Below are 15,973 nucleotides of genomic sequence, written 5' to 3' on the forward strand. Positions count from 1 at the left end.
CCCTCTTGGGCATAGAGTTCCCCAGAGCTTCACAGGTTATCACTGGAGACCTCTTCCACTCCTCCATGATGACATTACGGAGCTGGTGGATGTTAGAGACCTTGCGCTCCTTCACCTTCCATTTGAGGATGCCCCACAGATGCTCAATAGGGTTTAGGTCTGGAGACATGCTTGGCCAGTCCATCACCTTTACCCTCAGCTTCCTTAGCAAGCCAGTGGCCATCTTGGAGGTGTGTTTGGGGTTGTTATCATGTTCGAATACTGCCCTGCGGCCCATTTTCTGAAGGGAGGAGATCATGCTCTGCTTCAGTATGTCACAGTACATGTTGGAATTCCTGGTTCCCTCGATGACCTGTAGCTCCCCAGTGCCGGCAGCACTCATGCAGGCCCAGACCATGACACTCTCACTACCATGCTTGACTGTAGGCAAGACACACTTGTCTTTATACTCTTCACCTGATTGCCGCCACACACGCTTGACACCATCTGAACCAAATAAGTTTATCTTGGTCTCATTGGACCACAGGGCATGGTTCCAGTAATCCATGTCCTTAGTCTGCTTGTCTTCAGCAAACAGTTTGCAGGCTTTCTTGTGCATCATCTTTAGAAGAGGCTTCCTTCTGGGACGACAGCTATGCAGACCAAATAGGATCTGAGCACTGACAGGCTGATCCCCCACCCCATCAACCTCTGCAGCAATGCTGGCAGCACTAATACGTATATTTCCCAAAGACAACCTCTGGATATGACGCTGAGCATGTGCACTCAACTTCTTTGATCGACCATGGCGAGGCATCTTCTGAGTGGAACCTGTCCTGTGAAACCACTGTATGGGCTTGCCCACCATGCTGCAGCTCAGTTTCAGGGTCTTGGCAATCTTCTTATAGCCTAGGCCATCTTTATGTAGATCAACAATTCTTTTTTCAGATCCTCAGAGAGTTCTTTGCCATGAGGTCCCATGTTGAATTCTAGTGACCAGTATGAGAGAGCGTGAGAGCTATAACACCAAATTTAACACACCTGCTCCCAATTCACACCTGAGACCTTGTAACACTAACGATTTACATGACACTGGGGAGGGAAAATTACTAATTGGGCCCAATTTGGACATTTCCACTTGGGGTGTACTCACTTTTGTTGCCAACGGTTTAGACATTAATGGCTGTGTGTTGAGTTATTTTGAGGGGACAGCAAATTTACACTGTTATACAGGGTTTACACTTACAACTTTACATTGTAGCAAAGTGTCATTTCTTCAGTGTTGTCACATAAAAAGATATAATAAAATATTTACAAAAATGTGAGGGGTGTACTCACTTTTGTGAAATACTGTACACCTTTAACCCCTTCCCAGCCCAGCACCTGATAAATAAGTGGCTGGCTAATGCTACCAGGAGCTTTCGGTAGCAATTCGCTCTCAGAAAATGAACCAGAGATCAAATCTCTGGTTAATTTTCTAAAAGTTAAAAAATTGCCTTTATTGTCTTTTATTTTTTTATGAAAAAAATTTACTTTTTTCATAAAAAAATACTGCATGGAGCAGTTTCTAGGGGTTAAAGGTGGTGGGTCTGGGGTGCCTTTACATAGCGATCTATTGTTTGTTCCCTGTAAATATATATGTATATGCTTATGTACATGTATATTTATGTGTAAATATGTGTATATACACATATTAACAAATAAATAGATATGTATATAATCATATACATATATATTTATATTTGCTGCCCATCGCCGCATGACATACCCCCTTCGTTGTGCAAGTTCTCATGGCGTATCTTATGAGAACGAGGCTCCCATTGGAGCCTATGAAATCATGCTCTCGTGCACTGGTATTACTTAGTTGAGTGCTAGTATTGCTTTCGCGTAATCGATATTTAGTGCTCAACTTGTAATTTGGCCTTTATTTCAATTGTAAACCCTTATTTTACTTTTATTATGTATAAATGTAAATTAAATATTTTATTTATATATATTATATAGGTGATTTGTTATGCATATATTCTAGTGTTAACACTTTACTTCAGGTCTCCAAAAGTGCTAAATTTTCCATTGCAGTTTTGTTTTGTGCTCGAGTGCAAAACTTAACTCATCACTTGTAATATAAGAGAAAATAGTGCACTCTCTGCTATCCATTCAGAGCATAGGGTGCGCAAAAAATACTTAAGATTCTCTGGTAAATTGTCCACTATTATGCAGGTTTGGGCTTTGGATAATGCACATTTGGATAGCACATGGAATTTTTTAAAAAAAATATCTTTATTTTTGTGTGCAACATACAGGAGGAGAAATACATCTTACATTCAACATGGTCAAGATATAACAAAGTTACAGCATAAATGATGTCTCATGTGGATAATCTAATCTGACTGTTCTCCTCAACCGTAGGAGGGCCAATGGCTTTTTAAGCTGATTACAATTCAACTAAAGCGTATAATCTTGGCCTGTAAATCGATGGGTCAGTCTCCCTGTAAAGCATATTTTTAATTTATAGACAGTGTAATCCCTATTAACATAAACTAACATTTGCCAACTCCACCTCATCTCCCTTCCCTACTAGTTCTCTAGTTAATCCAACTCCCATTCACCTCTTAAATTTGCCTCAAGCATATATTCTGTGTTTCTGAATGGTGCTATGACCATCTTACGCAATGTAACTGGGAGTGTACGAATAAGTGGTTCCCATTTTGTCACAAAAGACTTTACTCTCTTAGTCATGTCTCCTAGTCCGTCTGACTGTTCGATAAGCATCTGATTTAGCAGTGTCTGCTTTAACTGTGCCACAGTAGGTGGGTTGCGTTTGAGCCAGTTCTGAAATATCAGGCATCTAGCCAATAAGACTATGTTATACATGATTGTTTGAGAAATTCCCAGTGTTCCCCCAAAGTCTAACAGTATGATATTTCTAAATGTCAATTCTCTAATATGAGTACGCTTACCTAAATTTGCCCAGTAGGTTGTCATCTTCCAGAACTTAACTAGCTTAGGGCAACTCCGCGACATATGCTTAATGTCCGCATCCACCCATCCACACTTTGGGCATTTATTTTCCCTATCTGTTTTCCATCTCTGAAACTTTTTGGGTGTTATATAACTATCGTGCAAAAGTTGGAAGTGTGATTCCCTCACCTCTGACGAAAGGGTGGCTCGCTTAACCTTATGTATACTTTCGTCTATCTCCTTACTAATCACTTCTTCACCTAGTATGGAACTCCAGACCTCAGCAATTTTGTTTATACATGATGTGTTTGTCAGTTTAGTCATTTTCTTATATAGTGGTGATATGGATGTGTTACCTTGTTCTACTAGCTGCACACTTTGCATAATCTGTGATTGTTCAATTCCTCTTTTCTCCCTAAGTAGTGTTGTGTAGTAATGCCTGGCCTGAAGGTAAGCATAGTGATGCATTCTAGGATCACCCAAACATATCCCTCAAAGCCTCGAATGTGTGCATGTGGTTCCCCCCAGGCATCAAAGTCTGACCCACAGTACGCAGTCCTAGCTCCCTCCAATGAATAAAGGCTTCCGACGTTAAACCCACTGGAAATTCAGGATTCCCCCCACATGGTACGTAGGATAGTATTCTATGGTCTCCCCCCAAGTGTTTACATGTCTGTCTCCAGGCTCTCGCAAGCTGGTTCAATAGATCTATGTCATTCAGGTATTTGGTTGCTTGTGAATGGGTCATGTGTGGTATCATTTCTAGTACCCAAGGTTTAATCAGTGTGTTTTCCAATTTGATGTTTGTAAATTTCTCTTGCCCTGTCAGCCAATCTATGACGAACTTGCACTGAGCTGCCCAGTTATAAAATTCAAAGTTGGGCAATGCCAGTCCACCCATCTCACGTGATGCCATGAGCTTTGAGTAGCTAACCCTAAGTTTTTTATTAGCCCATACAAACTGGAGGACCATTCGTACAACCTTCTGTAAATCCGACTTCTTAAGTAATAAGGGCAATGTCTGGAAAAAGAAGAGTATTTTCAGGAAAAAGACCATTTTTATAAGACCCACTCTACCTGACAGGGATAAAGGGAGCGGGGACCATGTTTTAAGCAGGTTCTTTAGCTGTCCAAGCAGGGGACCATAGTTTATTGAATACCACTTCTGTGGGTTAATATTAAGGGTAATACCCAGATACTTAAAATTCCCTTCCACTACCCTAAAGTAAAAGTTTGGGATTTGCTTTTTATCATTTGATAGTAGCCAAATTATATTTTGTCTGTGTTGATCGCATACCCAGAGACCTTGCTAAACTGATCAATTAACTCCATTAGTTTTGGGGCATTTCTACAGGGATCCTGAACAAAGAGCACCATGTCGTCAGCGAACAGTGAGACATGTAAAACTGTCTCACCTATCTGCATTCCCTCCAATTGTTGCCTAATTTTCCATGCAAGGGGCTCAATATCTATGTCAAAAAGAAGCGGGGAGAGGGGGCAGCCCTGTCTTGTGCCTCTATGAAGCATGAAGGGCAGTGTGGTCATCCCATTAATAAGGAGAGAAGCCTGCAGGATTTTATATAAGTTTGATACCACCTGTACAAAGGAGCCTTCTATTCCCATCTTTTCTAGTGTTTAAAAGAGATGTTCCCACAAAACCTTATCGAAGGCTTTTTCAGCATCAATTAGTAATAGGTCTGCTTCTTTGTGATTCTCTCTCCTCTTGCTATCTTGTGGTAACTTCCAATAATATTGAATGACTGTTTGAACTGTTTGAACTCTCCTAATGTTACCACTTTCTGTTGGGGTAGACCTCAAGGCTCTGTCCTTGGTCCCCTTCTCTTTTCAATCTACACGTCGTCACTAGGTTCCTTAATAAAGTCCCATGGGTTTCAATACCATTTGTATGCCGATGACACCCAAATCTACCTCTTTGCACCAGACCTACCTCCTTCCTTACTAACCTGTGTCACTAACTGTCTTTCTTACATATCATCTTGGATGTCCTCTCACTACCTTAAGCTAAATCTCTCCAAAACTGAACTCCTTATTTTTCCCCCTTCTTCCAATGTCTCCACCCCAAAATTTTTTATAACTGTTGATAATTCCATCATTACCCCTACAACGCACGCCCGATGTCTTGGGGTCACACTTGACTGAGATCTTTCCTTCACTCCTCACATTCAGTCCTTGGCTAAAGCCGGGCACTTCCACCTTAAAAATTGCTAAAATTAGACATTTCCTTACACAAGATACAACCAAGATTTGAATCCACTCTCTCATCCTTTCCCGCCTCAACTACTGCAATTCCGTCCTCTCTGGACTGCCTAGCTGCCGCATAGCTCCTTTACAATCCATTATGAATGCCTCTGCCAGGCTCATCTTCCTTATTCATCGCTCTTCATCTGCTGCACCTCTCTGCCAATCCCTTCACTGGCTTCCTCTTGCCTCTAGGATTAAACATAATATCCTCACCCTGACATATAAAGCTCTCAACTGCACTGCTCCCCCCCTACATCTCAGAACTTGTCTCTAGATACTCTCCCTCCCATCCCCTTCGATCAACTCAGGATCTCCTCCTCTCCTCCTCTCTTGTTACTTCCTCACATTCACGTTTACAGGACTTCTCCAGACTTGCCCCCATCTTGTGGAATTCCCTGCCTCACTCCATAAGACTCTCCCCTAGTTTTAACAGCTTCAAGCACTCCCTAAAAACTCTACTATTCAGGGATGCATACAACCAACACTAACCTTTCCTAATGCCATTGCTTTCCCCTTGAACCCCTTAGATTGTAAGCCTATAGGCCCAGCTGTTTACAGATCGCTTCATAAGAGCCGACTACAACAGTGAAACTCTCGGCAGGGCCCTCTACCCACTTTACCCCTACAAAAGCTATCCTGTACACCGACTATGTTTACAGCGCTGCAGAATCTGTTGGCGCTCTACAAATACCTGATAATAATAATAATGTTGAGGACAGAGAATCTCCCTTTAACAAAACCAGTCTGATCACTGTGTATAAGCAACAGTAGGACGCTAGCCAGCCTGTTGGCCAACATTTTTGTTAGGATTTTATAATCCTGGTTAAGCAGGGATATAGGACTGTGCTAGGAGGGGGTCACATCCCTCTTTTGGAATAATACTAATGTGAGCTTCCGCGAATCTGGCCGAGGGCACCACTGTGTCGTCTAATAGTCCATTAAACAATTTCGCTAGAGCTAAAGCTATTTCTGATCCCATCATTTTATAAAATTCCACCGGCAGCCCGTCCGGGCCCGGGGATTTCTCTAGTTTTAGATCTTTAATTGTGACCATTACTTTCTCAGGGGAGATGGGGCAATTAATTTTCCTAAGTTGGTCCTGCTCTATTTTTGGTAACTGGATTGAGGTCCAAAATCTCTCTCTATCTGTGACGTGTACTTGTTGCTCCGAGTAAAGGCCCCTGTAGAAATTAGTAAAGGTTTCTTGGATGTCTGCCTCTTTATTCAATATGACTCCCCCCTGTTTAACCGCTAAAATGGAACTTCTTTTAGTAATCAGTTTGGTAACTCTGGCTAACAGTTTCCCAGTTTTACTCCCAAACCTATAGTATTTGGCTTGTGTTTTAGCATGGGCTTTGTTAGTTTGTTGGAAAATGTAATTGTCTTTCAGGGCTTTGGCTTCTTTATATATAAGTCTATTTGTACTATTAGTATTTCTGAGATATTTGTTTCTAGCATTTAAGATGCGTGTTAGAAGTTGTTACGTTTTTAGTTTGCTCTGTTTTTTAATGGATGTGGCATACACCGGTATAGCTCCTCGTAGGACAGCTTTGGCCATTTCCCAGAACAGGAGGGGGTCGTCAGTGTGTGCCTCATTAAGTTCTGCGTATGTGTGCCATTCACCTAGAATATGCCTATAGAAATTTGGGTCTTTGTATAGATATGTCGGGAAAATCCATTTGTTAGGTTTACGATTAGTGTGACCTATGTGGATCCTCACCGCTATGGGGGCATGATCCGATATCGTTATCGGATCTATTGTTGCCTCTACTACTCTGGGGTACAGGGTTAATGATACTAGGAAATAATCTAACCTGGACAGAGTATCTTTTGCTACCGACATACACGTTTATTCTTTATTCTCTGGATATTTGGCTCTCCACACATCTTGCAAGCTCAAAGATCTCGCCAGCGTGCGTATCACCAAAGATTCCTTCTTGGAGTTCATGACTCTTTGAGTTGTGAGAGTATTTCTGGCTGGATTGGAAAATCTATCTGCAGGGACCTGGGGGGCAATGTTATAATCTCCTCCAATGAGGAGAGGCAATGTAGTGAACTTTATTATTTCCGAGTGTAGTGCCCTCCAGAACATTTGATTTTGAGTCTGCGGCCCATATACTGCAACCAAAGCGAAGGATAGTCCCCCAATTTCTAACTGAATCATGACAAACCTCCCTTCCTGATCAGTCTGCTTTTTGGTAATAGTGTATTGCAGATTCTTACTAAGCAGGATCGCCACTCCTCTGTTCATACGGCGTGTATATAACCTCCCCCACCCAACTCTGTTGTAGTTTTTGGTGTTCTAATTGCGATAAATGTGTCTCCTCCAGAATGGCGATGTCAGCTCCTCTGGAGTGTAGGTAGCGTAGAATTGATCTGCGTTTTTGTAGAGAAGTGATACCCCCCACGTTCCAACTCATAATACATAAATGACTACTCGACATAGTGTAATCCCCTGTGTGCTTTATGCAGTGATATGTATGGTATGGTTGAGGGTTGTATTGTGGCTACTTTGAAATACCTTGACCGTTTCATCAGTATTCTGACCATATTCTTTCGACTAAGACTAACCCCCCCTTCACTGGGCCCCAGGGAGAGAGGCGAGCATCCTGTTGGCTGGACAAAAAAACATTCAATAAACAACATGGAAAACATTTTAGAACATACATCGCAATTTTCAACAAAGTGAACCAGTTTTTCCCTAGTATTAGACTAGTATTCATAATCTAAATTCTTTTTGTACCGTACACCTCTCCCCTGATTCTGTATTTCCTAGTAGAATGCTAAGCATCCATATCCTAATTCCTTCCCCCTCCCGAGTTCCCATAAGCTAAAGGTCAAGCCTTACTAAGTAATTTCAACTAAGGAATATCCCCTCCCCCCCCGCTAAAGGAAAGGGCAATCCCCCAGAATTCTTCCAATACCTTAATATATTTGGGGGGTTAACATAAGCTGCATCCTGAAATATATTACAACAACTGAATTTGTCGGGGGCTGAACACTACTGGTGAATATAAGTAGAAAAAATGAAATCTGTTAGTGCTCAGCCAATCAGCTTCTTTACCCTGTCAGGTTTTCTCAGCCCCATTACTTCTCAAATATCTCTAGTTACTTCATAACATTGCTATAGCAAAACCTTTTAACTTTTAACTTTATAACCTTTGTATTGTGAGAGTCAATGTTCAACAGCCAACCCTCTATGGGTCTAAGCACATGGAATTTTAAGAAACATTTCAATGTATTGCTCACAGAAGTACATTGCTGCTCTACAACTCAGGTTCTATATGTGTTTAATTAATATGCAGGGGCTGTACACTTAGTTATATACAAGCAATCGTGCATTAATAAAATAATCTATCACAACGTTTTTACCTTTAAATGTATGAGGCAAACCTTGAAAGATTGCTAAGGCAAAAGAAAAAAAGAAGCTGAAATAAAACAGTGGATGTAACCTAAAAAAACAATTCTAAACACAGATGTTGTGTCTATAAAGAGGATACGTTTGCAATAGAAACTGTAAAAAAAATGCAAACAACAAAAGTAAAACAAAAAGCCATGTATGTCAGGAGTTGAAAGACTGTGCAAACAAATACTGATTTGCTACAAAGAACGGGAATGAGACTTCTTTATTAATCAAAACTGAAATGTTTCCCATGTTGCTGACATTTTTGGAGACCATTATCTGATTTTACTTAGAGTGATGTCCTTTGATTTTGCTGTGCTAACATTGAAATGAGAAAGATGACCTACCTAACGGGAAATGATAAACTAATACATGTAAATGTATATGAAAAAGAAAATGGCTTATTAGCATTTTAAGGTCGAGAAAGGAGAGTAATATGCTGATAGATAGAGCAACGTCCTTGACGAAAGCTTGGTAAAAAAGCTGAAATACATCTTAAAACAACACAAGTAAACTTCACAGTAATATAATTACAACTCAAAAATGGAAAATAGGATTCTGTCCACCATCTTAACTTACCATATAATGGTAGCTTTATTAGAACATAAATTATGTTCAGTACTAGTATTTCCACTGACACCAACACATATCACAAATCAAATCTGTTAATCTAAAAAGAGCCATAAAACAAGATTTATAGCATTTCATCAAAAGCCTTTCTGGCCTCATGAATTCTGATTACCTATAGTCATCATACTTGTAACATATTTAAACACCTTTAAAGCTGCAATACACTGCATGTCTAATTGGAAATTAGGATTTTAATGACAGAGAAAAAAAATGCTGTTTTCAGAACACCTAGCAGAAACTGCGTCAAACAGAAGGAGAAGACATAAAAAACAAAACATTTTCTTAATTTATTTCTATATAATATGGACATTGCAGAGCAGAGAAGGGCATTGTAAGTTCGCAAATTGTATTTCATTGTTACCTAATGGCTTCACAAGATATTTAACGAAGGGATAAATAGCTTACATTGTTCCACACAGCACAGCTGCACAATATTAATCTTAAAAAAAGGCATTAGTTTGAGACTTACTCGTAAAGTGACTTTTACTCTTCTAATTACAGTTTTAGCATTTTAAATTTCTGCCAACGGGATCTAAAATATGGAGGATATAAGGAGTTAAGATTGCACATTGGGCAAATGCACATTTTTTAAATGTATTTTGTGTTTATATATAAAGGATTAAATGTTAATAGAAGTAAGGAGGAAATATCTAGCAAAACTCTGAACAGAATCTAAAGAAAATGATGAATATTAACATCATTCAGAAAAGGTGTAGAGGCATGCAGTGACATCTGGTGTTTGCCCCTAGCTGTGTTTTTTTTAGGATAATGTCAATCTTTTGGTTGGGTGAGCATTTTAAAAAAAATGTGGTAATAGCTTGTCACCCATCTGTGACATCAGTCAGTGCCAGTCCCATTCTATTTAGTTCTAAAATGATAATCCATAAACTAGTTAGATTCTCCAATCATTCAGTCCCTATACATCACTTTGAATATGTCTTCTAAAATTCATATTGTCTAAGACACACCTTCTACATTTTAGAAAGTGGAAGTACCACTTTTTTGTGTTCATTGGAAGTTTCAAGCCTTTTTAAGTAGACACTCAGAAGGAAATTAAAATTATTTCGTCATTATGGCTTTTCAAAAATCATTATTTCTTAATTTGCTTGTAATATTATAGTTCAGTGTAGGAAGCTTGTTAGGCATACAAGAAGGGACAGATTTAGCACTTTCCCTTGACCGTAATCTTCGATAAAAGTAATCTTTTTGCACGCATCGGGTAGTGCGCATTACAAGTTGAAAGTAAAAAGTTTGCGCGCGAGTGAAATCCAAAGCACACTAGCCAAATATCGAGATCATGTTAATACATTCTCCCCATAGAATTCAATGGAGAGCACAGAAGAAAAAAAACCTTATACCTATCACTCGCACACAAGCCCAACAGGAGTTATTCATATTATTCCAATGTTCTTCACTTACAAAACAATTGGCTAGATTACGAGTCTTGCATTATGAATAAAAAAACAGCGTTAAGCCTCATAACGCTGCTTTTTTACTAACGCTGGTATTACGAGTCTTGCAGATTTAGAGGCACCGCACACTTTTTTGGCCTTACCACAAATAAACTTACGCAAATTGTGTATAGTCTTTTTTTCTATGGGACTTCCATAGCGCCGGTATTACAAGCTTGTCCTGGGAGGCTAAAAAGTGAGCGATACACCCTATCCCGTCAAGATTCGTAACGCATTCTAAAGTCAGTAGTTATGAGTTTTACACTACAAAGCTGTAGCATAAAACTCATAACTAAAGTGCTCAAAAGTACAATAACACCCATAAAGTACTGATTAACCCATAAACCAAGGCCCTCCCACATTGCAAACACTAAAATAAAAATATTAACTCCTAATCTGCCGCACCCGACATCGCCGCAACTATAATAAACATATTAACCCCTAAATCGCCGCACTCCCACCTTGCAAACACTAGTTAAATATTATTAACCCCTAATCTGCTGTCCCTAACATCACCGCCACCTATCTACATTTATTAACCCCTAATTTGCTGCCCCCAATGTCACTGCCACTATACTAAATTTATTTAAATCTAAGTCTAACCCTAACCCTAACACCCCCTAACTTAAATATAATTGAAATAAATCTAAATAAACATTTATATTAATAACTAAATAATTCTTATTTAAAAATAAATACTTACCTATAAAATAAACCCTAAGCTAGCTACAATATAACTAATAGTTACATTGTAGCTAGCTTAGGGTTTATTTTTATTTTACAGGCAAGTTTGTATTATTTTAACTAGGTAGTTATTAACTACTATTTAATAACTACCTAGCTAAAATAAATACAAATTTACCAGTAAAATAAATCTAACCTAAGTTATACTAGCACCTAACACTACACTACAATTAAATAAATTACCTAAATTAAATACAATTAAATAAATTAAATAAAATTAGCTAAATTACAAAAAACAAACAAACACTAAATTACAGAAAATAAAAAACAAATTACAAGATATTTAAACTAATTACACCTAATCTAATAGACCTATCAAAATAAAAAACAGCCCCCCCAAAATAAAAAAAACCCTAGCCTACACTAAACTACCAATAGCCCTTAAAAGAGCCTTTTGCAAGGCATTGCCCCAAAGAAATCAACTATTTTACCTGAAAAAAACACAAACCCCACAACAGTAAAACCCACCACCCACACAACGAAGGCCCCAAATAAAACCCTAACTAAAAAAAACCTAAGTTCCCCATTACCCTGAAAAGGGCATTTAGCCAATCTAAATTGTATCAATTATATCAGCCAATCGGAATTAAGGTTAAAAAATCCTATTGGCTGATGCAATCAGCCAATAGGCTTGAACTTCAAGGGCAATGGGGAGCTTAGGTTTTTTTAGTTAGGGTTTTATTTGGGGGGTTGGTTGTGTGGGTGGTGGGTTTTACTGTTGGGGGGGTTGTTTGTATTTTTTTTACAGGTAAAAAAGCTGATTTCTTTGGGGCAATGCCCCGCAAAAGGCCCTTTTAAGGGCTATTGGTAGTTTAGTTAAGGCTAGGGGTTTTTTTATTTTTGGGGGGGCTTTTTATTTTGATAGGGCTATTAGATTAGTTGTAATTAGTTTAAATATCTTGTAATTTGTTTTTTATTTTCAGTAATTTAGTGATTGTTTTTTTTTTAGTAATTTAGCTAATTGTATTTAATTGTATTTAATTTAGGTAATTTATTTAATTGTAGTGTAGTGGTAGGTGTTAGTGTAACTTAGGTTAGGTTTTATTTTACTGGTAAATTTGTATTTATTTTAGCTAGGTAGTTATTAAAAAGTTAATAACTATTTAGTAACTATTCTACCTAGTTAAAATAAATACAAATTTGCCTGTAAAATAAAAATAAACCCTAAGCTAGCTACAATGTAACTATTAGTTATATTGTAGCTAGCTTAGGGTTTATTTTATAGGTAAGTATTTATTTTTAAATAGGAATTATTTAGTTATTAATAGTAAGTTTTATTTAGATTTATTTTAATTATATTTAAGTTAGGGGGTGTTAGGGTTAAGGTTAGACTTAGATTTAGGAGTTAATAAATTTAGTATAGTGGCGGCGACGTTGGTGGCGGCAGATTAGGGGTTAATAAATGTAGGTAGGTGGCGGCGATGTTAGGGGTGGCAGATTAGGGGTTAATACTATTTAACTAGTGTTTGCGAGGTGGGAGTGCTGCTGTTTAGGGGTTAATATGTTTATTATAGTGGTGGTGATGTCCGGAGCGGCAGATTAGGGGTTAATAAGTATAATGTAGGTGTCAGTGATGTTGGGGACGGCAGATTAGGGGTTAATAAGTGTAAAATTAGGGGTGTTTAGACTCGGGGTTCATGTTAGGGTGTTAGGTGTAAGCATAAATTTAATTTCCCCATAGTAATTAATGGAGCTGCGTTACTGAGCTTTACGCTGCTTTTTTGCAGGTGTTTTCAGCCTGCTCTCAGGACTTTTTTTCAGCCTGCTCTCCCCATTGATGTCTATGTGGAAATCGTGCACAAGCACCTGCAACCAGCTCCCCGCTGACTTAAGCAGCGCTGGTATTGGAGTGTGGTATGGAGCACAATTTTGCTCTACGCTCACTTCTTGCCTTTTAACGCTGAGTTTGTAAAAACCTGTAATACCAGCGCTGTAGGAAAGTGAGCGGTGAGAATAACGTGCAAATTAGTACCACACCCCTCATAACGCAAAACTCGTAATCTGGTCGAATTTATTTTTTATTGTAAACTATATTTAATAGTAAAATTAAATTTTCTTCTATGTGAAAAATATGAGTATAGAGCTTTGCATTTTGCTATTTAGGTGTTGGGTTAGCGCACATGAAGAATTGCTAACTCAATGCATTTTTTTTAAATATTATATATAACAAATTAAAAAATATTTATAACTATTAAAAAATATTATACATACTGTAATATATATATATATATATATATATATATATATATATATATATATATATATATATATATATATACACACACATACATACACTTGGATTGATTAGAATTTTTCATAGCATTTACAATAACAATTTACCTTATCTTGTATGTAAAGAACATTAGAGTATACAGTAAAATAAATACATAAATGGTTATGTACACACACACACATGTATATATATATATATATATATATATATATATATATATATATATATATATATATATATACATATATATATATTTAGACATTTATTTGTATCTTTTGTATCTATATAAATAATATAGCTCTTTGTAGTCAAACACCTTGTCATGTACCTTGTCATATACTGTACCTTTGAACCCTTATATCTTTTTTTTATATATTTATCAGATAGTGTTTATATGAGTGGAACTGTAATTTTTTTATGTATTTATGTTGTGTTTAGTGCAACTTTTTTGAATGCACTATCCTTTACATGAGGGTTCCATGTAACCCTAATAGCCCTAAATGTTCTTTAGAAAGTTAAAAGGTGATACTGTCAATAATGTAGATTTTAGGGTCTTCAGAGAAAGGTCCTCCTCCTCTTGTACAAATTTGTTTTATTTAGTCTGTGTTTTTAATCATTCTGTAACACTATCTGTGTACTTGATGCTACAGAATGTGGCAGAACTTTAGAAATAAATTATAATAGTAATAATTATTATAGCAATAATACATCTGATTGATAAGCTGACTATGGCAAACCACCTAATATAGAGATCTCTAAACTTGAAGGAATTGCTGTTTTTTTTTGTCAATTTCCCTATTGTTTCATAAAATACAAAAGGCAAAATAACAAGTCGTGCAGTAGGGATTTTCCACACACGATATGGTCTTTTCACAATCAATTTCCATTCCGCAGATATTACAAGTCTTGAAAAATCGCATTTGCACTTGCGCATTTGCCTTTTACTCAAAAATCCTTTGTGCGCTCGAAGAGCTGTAGTTAACAGTTTTACCGCAACATAAAAAAATATTACTATTATCAGTTATTTGTAGAGCGCCAACAGATTCCGCAGCGCTATAAACAAAGGGGGAGTACAACAAAACAATTATAGGGTAGAGGGCCCTGCCAAGAGTTGCACTGTTGTAGTCAGCTCTTAAGAAGGTGATCTACAAACAGCTGGACTTTTAGGCTTACATGCTAAGAGGGTTCAGGGGATTGCAGTGGAGGAGAGGAACTGGTATTAGGAAAGGTTAGCATAGGTTGTATGCGTCCCTGAACAGTAGAGTCTTTAGGGAGCACTTGAAGCTTTTAAAACTAGAAGAGAGTCTTGTGGAGCAAGGCAGAGAGTTCCACAAGATGGGAGCCAGTCTGGAAAAGTCCTGTAAATGGGAGTGTGATGAGGTGACAAGAGAGGAGGAGAGTAGGAGGTCATGAGCAGAGCGAAGGGGACGGGAGGGAGAGTATCTGGAGACAAGGTCTGAGATGTAGGGGGGAACAGTGCAATTGAGGGCTTTGTATGTAAGAGTGAGAGTTATGTGTTTGATCCTAGAGGCAAGAGGAAGCCAGTGAAGGGATTGGCAGAGAGGCACAGCAGATGAAGAGTGACGTGCAAGGAAGATGAGTCTGGCAGGGGCATTCATTATGGATTATAAAGGAGCTAGGTGGCAGGTGGGGAGACCAGAGAGGACAGAGTTGCAGTAATCAAGGCGAGAAAGAATGAGAGAGTGGATTAAAATCTTAGTTGTGTCTTGTGTACGGAAGTGTCTAATTTTAGAGATGTTTTTAAGGTGGAAGCGGCAGGCTGTAGCCAAGGACTGAATGTGAGGAGTGAAGGAAAGATCTGAGTCAAATGTGACCCCGAGACATCGGGCATGCGGGGTAGGGGTAATGATGGAGTTGTCGACAGTTATAGAGATATTGGGGGTGGAGATTTTGGAAGAAGGGGGGGAAATGAGGAGCTCAGTTTTGTAGAGATATAGCTTGAGGTAGTGAGAGGACATCCAGGAAGAGATGTGAGAAAGACAGTTAGTGACACAGGTTAGCAAGGAAGGAGATAGTTCTGGTGCAGAGAAGTAGATTTGGGTGTCATCGGCATACAAATGATATTGGAAACCGTGGGACTTAATTAGGGAACATAGTGATGACGTATAGATTGAGAAGAGAAGGGGACCGAGGACAGAGCCTTGTGGTACTCCGACAGAAAGTGGTGACGGGGCAGAGGAGGACCCAGAGAAGGCTACACTGAAGGTACGGTTTGACAGGTAAGAAGAGAGCCATGAAATGGCTGTGTCACAGATGCCGAAGGATTGGAGGGTTTGGAGCAAAAGAGGG

General features: G+C 38.4%; 1 protein-coding gene across 1 annotated transcript in view; it reads left to right on the plus strand.

The window, feature by feature from the left end:
• The window catches only part of LOC128648152 (bifunctional heparan sulfate N-deacetylase/N-sulfotransferase 3-like), a 444,424-nt gene that overhangs the window by 234,339 nt on the left and 194,112 nt on the right, over positions 1-15,973 (plus strand). The window lies entirely within an intron of this gene.

This window comes from Bombina bombina, chromosome 2, assembly GCF_027579735.1.
Source record: "Bombina bombina isolate aBomBom1 chromosome 2, aBomBom1.pri, whole genome shotgun sequence".
Classification (NCBI taxonomy): domain Eukaryota; kingdom Metazoa; phylum Chordata; class Amphibia; order Anura; family Bombinatoridae; genus Bombina; species Bombina bombina.